Source organism: Microcebus murinus, chromosome 11 (assembly GCF_040939455.1).
Source record: "Microcebus murinus isolate Inina chromosome 11, M.murinus_Inina_mat1.0, whole genome shotgun sequence".
NCBI lineage: Eukaryota > Metazoa > Chordata > Mammalia > Primates > Cheirogaleidae > Microcebus > Microcebus murinus.
The window spans coordinates 36,315,871-36,323,586 of record NC_134114.1 but is presented as its reverse complement, the minus strand read 5'-3'; the positions used below and the strand labels follow the sequence as shown (position 1 = coordinate 36,323,586).

Below are 7,716 nucleotides of genomic sequence, written 5' to 3'. Positions count from 1 at the left end.
CCTTTCCCCTCCTCGAAGTGGAAGCTGCTCCTTCTGGATACCTTTTCACTTCAATGTGAAGTAGATTGTTAGGTTTTTCACTAGTTGTTTTCTTATGCAGCTTTTTAAAAGAAAAGATGGTTTTGATTTCTTCCACAGTTCACAGTTCTCAGGTGAGACCATTATTTTTTGGTAAATCTGTATAGCCCAGGGATGTTTAGAATAACCAAATACTCCTGAGTGGATGAAATCTCTCAATGTAACTGTAATAAATAAGCATCCACATCCCCAGCTATGTTACCAGTATATCCTGGAATAAAAGTAAGATGGTTTTCCTGTTCCCACAATCTACTTGTTGTTTTAAAATCTGAATATTTCCATCATTTATAATTTCTGTTTTGGATAATAGTTCTGACTACCACCTTTTTATGACTGCTTGAAGCCAGTTAAACCACCTGTTACATATTCTTCAAATTTGCTCTTGAGTAGTGATTTTACTAGAGGCAAAAATTCTACACAGCAACCAAGTGCGATGATTGTTTTTCTTCCTGTAAACTCTTGGTCAGCCCAGAAAGGCAATCTACCAAAACTCCAAGATCTTCTATCCTCACCAAATAAGCTACAAGTTCACGCTTTCTCCATATAAAGTTACATTTAATCGCAAATTTCTGCTGAACAAAACTTTGGCCATTTGTTTCATGGTCCTAAGAAATCTCAGAAAAAAAATTTATTTTGATAATGGGCCTTCTCTCTGTGAAGAACTAGAATCACTATAGTTATACAAATATGTTCCATTACTATGGAATAGTTTTTCAGGCAGGTAGCCTGCACAAGCAGTTCATTTTCTTTATTTGCCATGTCACAACCCCCACTTCTAGGGGATAGTTTTTTTCTGTAACAAGAATTTGGAAAGGGGTGATGAAGTTCCTTTCTACAATAGATCATCTTAAATTGTTTATGTTGGCTTACTACAGCTTGTCCAACTGTTCCATTTATGTAAACAGCCAACTGTTTTGGAGATTTCTTAACCTCCTTTGTGTTCTTATTAGAAAAACTAGAGATCCCTTTTCTAGGAAAATCAATGTAATGATCCTCAATATCATTATAAAGTTACTTTTTTATGTCTTGTTATGTTGCCCAGGCTGGGTTTGAACTGGCAATCCTCCAGTCTCAGCCTTCTAAGTACCTAGGATTACAGGTGTGCTCCACTGCACCTGAGAAAAGTTCTGTTTTGTAGCATTGTGGATTTCAGATGCTGTAATGTCTTAAATATTTGTGCCTCATGGACCAGCTCACCTCAGCCCAGCCCTAGTGCTGACCAAAGGACTAGAATGTCCTTTGGCTCCTTGGAGCCACTCAGCACTATTCCTACCTTGAGTGTTATTTAAAAGCACTTCTCTACAAATTTAATCCTATTTGCTGTAATTTGAGATTGAAAAATATCCAGATTTTAAAAATTGTTTAAATTTATAGTCTCTTATTTGATATATTAAGAATATCTCCAACAGCATCCAAAATTTTGAAAATGTGATGTACACACCCTATAACTTTTCAGTCAAGATTCATAAATGCTTATTAAACATCTATTGTATATGTTTTAATATAATTAAATGAATAAGATATACTTTCTGCCTTGAAATACTTTATAAAACTATAAATTTCATAAGAGAGGGGCCACTGCTGCCAATTCTCCATTGTGGCACTCAGGGTCAGCACTATGCTTGGCACATACCAAGTCTGTGATGTCCTGTGAATTAATGAGCTCATGCTGGAGAGGAATCAGGAATAAAAACGACTAATATGATACATTGGTGCAAATGCCAATCTAATTTCTATCAAAATTTATGACCAAGGGCACAGTAACCAAGCCTATAGCTTGCTATGACTTATCTTCTGCATTTAATTTTCTTCACTCTAATTGAACACTTCCAGCAAATTACATTTAATCCAGCTAAACCACCAGGATATCAGGCACCCGAGTGATTTCAAGATACACTGTGTTTAACATACGATGTTCAAAACAGACTCTTGATATCCAAATTTAGATTAGCTGTTAAAAATGAAAATTTGATTTTTTTAAACATTGCCTGAAAACCCTCCTCTTGTAGCCTGGCCAGTGAAGATTTTGTAGGACCAAACTAGTGAAAAGAAATTTTCTTTAGTCATAACTGTGGTTAACACTGAACAACAAGAACCTTTTTGAGTAGGAAGCCAAAGCAAGAGGTTAAACTGAGGAAGAGGCCATACATAGGTTTAAATATCTGATATAAATAGGGGGGCTCTTCATGCTTTACAGACTATATCAAGATGTGCTAGTCGAGCATGGCCTACTCTATGGAAACCGCTGGCTTTCTAAATGATCATGCATTTGATTTATAAATTTGTGGAGTTTAAGAATTTTTTTGCAACTTAATTGAAAGTCATTTGTCATAAGTCTCCCAATCAATCTACCTACCTTTGTGGTAAAGCGGGCCAATATTTACAATCTATAGTTTTTGTTATTAAATATATTCTACAAAAATTTGTTATAGATGGTCTTTAGTATTTTTGTGTCTATAATACACAATTTTTTCTTACCCAGAGTAATCATTAATTGAAGCACTTAATAAAAATCCTAAATCTAAATAATTATATCATTTTTTAACAAAATAAATATTATATGTAATTCTGAAATTATGTACAGTTTGTACTATTCTCTGCCTCATATTTAAAGCAGAACTTTGAAGATAAATTTTGTTTTTAAAGTCATCCCATTATGTCAAACCACCTTATAATATAAAAATTTATTTAGCATATAACTATGTGAAATATTTAGATAGTCTGAGAAATGAATTTATTTCTTTAGTGAAGTGGCTTTTTAGTCTATTAAGTGGCTAATCTCTTTCTTCAATGGAAATCTTACAAATGACCCAATTTAAACAAGAACAGCAATGATAGTAAAAATAATGAGCATAATAGAGTTTCTATGGTTGAACCAAGGTGGGATTTTGACAGAAAATGCCTATCCATCCAGGGGTGTCAAGTTGACATTCTTTCCATAGTTTTAAAACAGATCTAACAATGCTCCTGTAGAAGACTTTGGTTAAATACAAAGCACTGGTCAAGGAAGAGCTGCTTCAATATTTACTGTCTCTGGGCTTGTTAACCATTCTTTGTGTCTTGTTGACCATGAGGTTTCATAGGTTTCATAGGTCACTCAGGTGAAAGTGACCTCTCCACAGATCAGTGTTAGAACACCTAGACAGCATTTTGGTAGTATTCTCCAACACCACTCTATGATTCAATGACAGCCATTTTATTGTGTTGACCCCTCGCCACACAGAGAATAGACTCATTCAGATGTCAAGTGCATGCTGACAAAGGCCAGCTTAGTTGTGAGTGGTTGTACTTTAAACCCTTTTAAACAGATTTATCCCTCCATCACATGCGAATGTTTAATTATTTTTTGAATGTGTATTATAAAAACAGCTATTGTAACAAAATTTTATTCTTTGATTTCAGTAGCCAATATTTTTTATTAAATGTAAAACAAAATAATGTTTTGAATCCATAGCATTTCTCATTTTCAAAATGACTGTACAATGATATAGGACACAATTGAGTACTAAGCATATCAGACAACAGAAGTTCAGCTTCCTTCAGAGCTTAGTTTTAAAGAAGAAACATTGCTGTTTTAATTTAGTTCATTAGATAATTTCCTGGAAAAACGTAATTGTAATATTTTATTTTCTTATGAGTCAAATACTGAGTATGAAGAGATTCTCAGACTATGGATTATAAAGAAATGTTCATAAATTAAAATTAATAAGTTGAGTTTAAATGTGACTTAATCTTTTATGTTTTGATTAGTTTTTAGGTACATTCCCACCAGAAAAAGAAAAATTTATAAACTAGAGAATTCTCAAGATGTTTTAGTGACCCATATTTTTTCTGATAATAAGAGTAAATAATGTGACTTACTCTAAAAATAGAAAGAGGGTTATTTTTCCAAGTTTATCCGAGTATTATGCTGATTAGTTTTAATAATGTCTGAATAATATAATTTCTTTTAACTTTTAGAAGTTTCTTTAGGTGACAGTTTATTTTCTTTAGTTGAGCAGAATTCATTCTTTCTTATTTGATTTTCTTAGCCATCTTTCAAGTAAATATATCTCTGTTACCTGTTACTATAGATTTGCTAATTTTTCTGAGCTTCATCTGTGATTGCCTCATGTGTGAATCACATGTAATAGTAAAATTATTTTATTTATGACATTTTCTCTTGGACTTTGTGATAAAAGAAATGCCCCATCTCTGTCTTCTAAAGAAACTTTTTGCTATCTGGAGAATATTTAATCTCATTCTCAATTTCAATTCAATGTTATATAAACCCCAAAGTATCACCACTTTTCTTGTCTTCTCCACATTCAAGTGTTCTTTTAATGTTTTCATCTATTGCCAAGCACTAGAAAGTAAAAGACATAGGATATCTCCATATATGAGATGACAATCTCTTGCTGAATTGTTATTGTTGTAACTTGCTTTCATTGAAGCTTTATGGCAATAAGTGCGAACAAGAGGTAGTGATCTTTTCAGGGTCCTAACAGTGTTCACTGAATAATAAAGTACATTCATTGCCCAAAAGATGTACACTGAGGCCATGGAACCTATTGCTTATTCAGCACGCCTGGATTCCAATTTCATTTCTGCCTCCCATTTAGCTGTCTTACTTTTGGTAAATTACTTAAAATCTCTGTGCCTAAAATTCCTCATTCCCCCAAAACAGATGATGATAATGATGCTTCTGTCCAAGAAATTGTGGTGAAGATTAAATAAGTTAATATAAACAATATATTTAGAACTATAACTGGCAATGAATATGTATTGTATACATGTTTGCTATTACTTTAAAATATTATTTAAAATTAATCAGCCTTAGAATTTGTTGGCTATACCTAAAAGTCATTCAAACATAAACATTATTTTAGGCCTTTTTGTTTTTTAATGTTTTCTCAAATGAAAACTCCTTAGAAAGCCCTTTTTTTCTAGAGACAAGGTCTTGCCCTATTGCCCAGGCTGGAGTACACTGCAACCTTGAATTCCTGAGCTCAAGCAATCCTCTTGCCTCAGCTTCCCAAGTAGCTGGGACTACAGGTGTGTGCCACCCTGCCAAGCTGATTTTTTTTTTTTTTTTTTTTTTTTGTAGAGACAGAGTCTTGCTCTGTCACTCAGACTGGTCTTAAACTCCTGGCCTCAAGTGACCCTCCTCCATTGGCCTCCCAACGTGTGAGGATTACAGGTATCAGCCATGGCACTTGCCTTTTTTTTTTTTTTTTTTTGAGACAGAGTCTCACTCTGTTGCCTGGGCTAGAGTGCAATGGCATCAGCATAGCTCACAGCAACCTCAGACTCCTGGGCTCAAGTGATCCTTTTGCCTCAGCCTGCCAAGTAGCTGGGGCTACAGGCATGCGCCACCATGATGCCTAGCTAATTTTTTCTATATATTTTTAGTTGGTCAATTAATTTCTTTCTATTTTTAGTAGAGACAGGGTCTTGCTTTTGCTCAGGCTGGTTTCGAACTCCTGACCTTGAGCAATCCTCCTGCCTCAGCCTCCCAGAGTGCGGCACTTGACTTTTTAAGACCTATCTAGTCAGTCACTGAATAATAGTTAGGGGATTAGATTTAGGTATTTTCAAAGGAGGATTAAAAGAACAAAACAGATTGAGAGGGAGTGCTGGATTTAGATTTAAGACAATTTAGCTACTTTATTATAATAAATCTTGGGTCCTGAAACTTCTATAAAGGACCAGATAGCAAATATTTTAGGCTTTGCAGACCATAAGATCTCTGTCCCAAGGACACAGTTCTGCTCTGAAGGGCGGAAGCAGATATTGACAATGTATAAATTAATGAGCATAGTTATGTTTTCATAAAACTTTATTTATAAGAATAGAAGTCTGAATTTGTCCCTGAGATCTGTAGTTACTAACCCCATGCAATAGATCATTGAGTGATCAGTGAGTGATAATTCTCTCTGATCACTGCCCTTTATCATGGTGTTTTGAATGAACTTAAGGCTTCTTGGTATTTGAATATGAGAAATCCAAGCAAGTAATCACAAGTGACAAAGAACCCTGAGAAGGAAATCAGATATAAATACTTCCATTAAGAATGTATCAGCTTCTTGAAAGAAATCAGGCACATGTAGATTGCCCTCTATGACTCACTAAAGTTTAATGATGATAGCCATGGTAGTTAAGATTAAATTCTCTTATAAGACTATGAAAGAATTTGACACAACTTCACATGTCAGATAAGTTGATTTTATAATTATAAACGATTTAACAAATTTTAAATATCCTATCATTATTATATATTTATTATATGACCAACTTATTTGTATCTGTATATAATTATAAGTGTAATCTGCCAAAATATAAACTTATACTTGTACTCCTTTCATTCTTCCATGTTATTGCTTTAATTGTATCACAATTTCTTTTTTACACATAATATATTCGGCTTCTTGGATGCCTATTTGACAACCATTAGACTATGTTTTTATATATTATTGTCATATCTTTAATATATATCCATAAAGCAATAATCCTACTTCAGATAATTTGTTCTGCTCCATCTCTCTCTTACCTCTGCAATTAGCCACATAATTCATCAAAACAAATGCTCCATCTAGCATCAAGGACTGCAGAGGATGTCAATGAAACAAAACTAGTTTCATTAGACATTATGAGTAAAATGTTTTGAGAACCTATAGCATTCCTATCTGTGAACATAACTCAAGTGATTGTGATCTGGGCTATTTTTCATCTTCCTGAGTACAGCAGAAGCATTCGTCAAAGTAGAGCTACCCTCACATTAATGGGAAAATGTTCACAGAACATCAGACAAAAAATGGCCAGGGAAGACATTTTATTCTTTGCAAAAGAGAAAACTATGTAAAGGCCAATTTTATTCCTTAAATTGCACGTTATCTGTGGTATTATTACTATTATTAAGCACTTATTGAATGCCAACAACATGGATACTCTGAGCACCTCAGCACCTGAGTACTGATGGAACATTTTGTCATAGAAAATAATCCCTGCTTAATGCAGGTACATATATAGTGTTCTATTCATACTTGACCAAAAAAAAAAAAAAAAAAAAAAAAAGAGACAGCTCAAGATCTTTCATAGCACACTCATTACTAATGAACGTCTTATAGGAAAAACTGATTAAAAGTGTAATACAAGTAATAAACATTCAGTGGCTACATATTTTATATTGTTTCTTTCTTAGTGTCTCTTAGTTCCTTTAGCCAATGTACTCACACACTCTCCCTCTCTCTTCCTCTCTCTCTATCCATATCTCTTTTCTCTTCTCGCTCTATCTTTCACATACAATTTCTGACTTGCTCCTAAGGAACTCTTAAACCTTACTCTCACCTACATTTACTTTTTTCATGCTCTTTGTTTAGGTCATGATTTGGCAATGCAGAATGAAAAAAAATATATGATCAATATGGGGTTAGCTGTACTCAAGGTGCATGTTTACTGACTCTAATCCAAATGATTGACCCCTGTTTCAGTTGGGTATTCAATAGTGAGCATCACTGAAAATAGTATAGTATTTATAGTAGACATTTTTAGAAATTTATATTCTTCTTATTCTTCCCATTATGTAGAGCTAAGAATACAGCATATAGCTCTATTTGCACAAAGAATATTTAGTTGTCATTTTTAGGTCAGACTGACAAA

General features: G+C 33.8%; 1 pseudogene; it reads right to left on the bottom strand.

Moving 5' to 3' along the window:
• Positions 1-233: 233 nt before the first annotated feature.
• LOC105857771 (KATNB1-like protein 1 pseudogene) lies at positions 234-1,083 on the bottom strand (annotated as a pseudogene).
• Between the last annotated feature and the right edge of the window lie 6,633 nt (positions 1,084-7,716).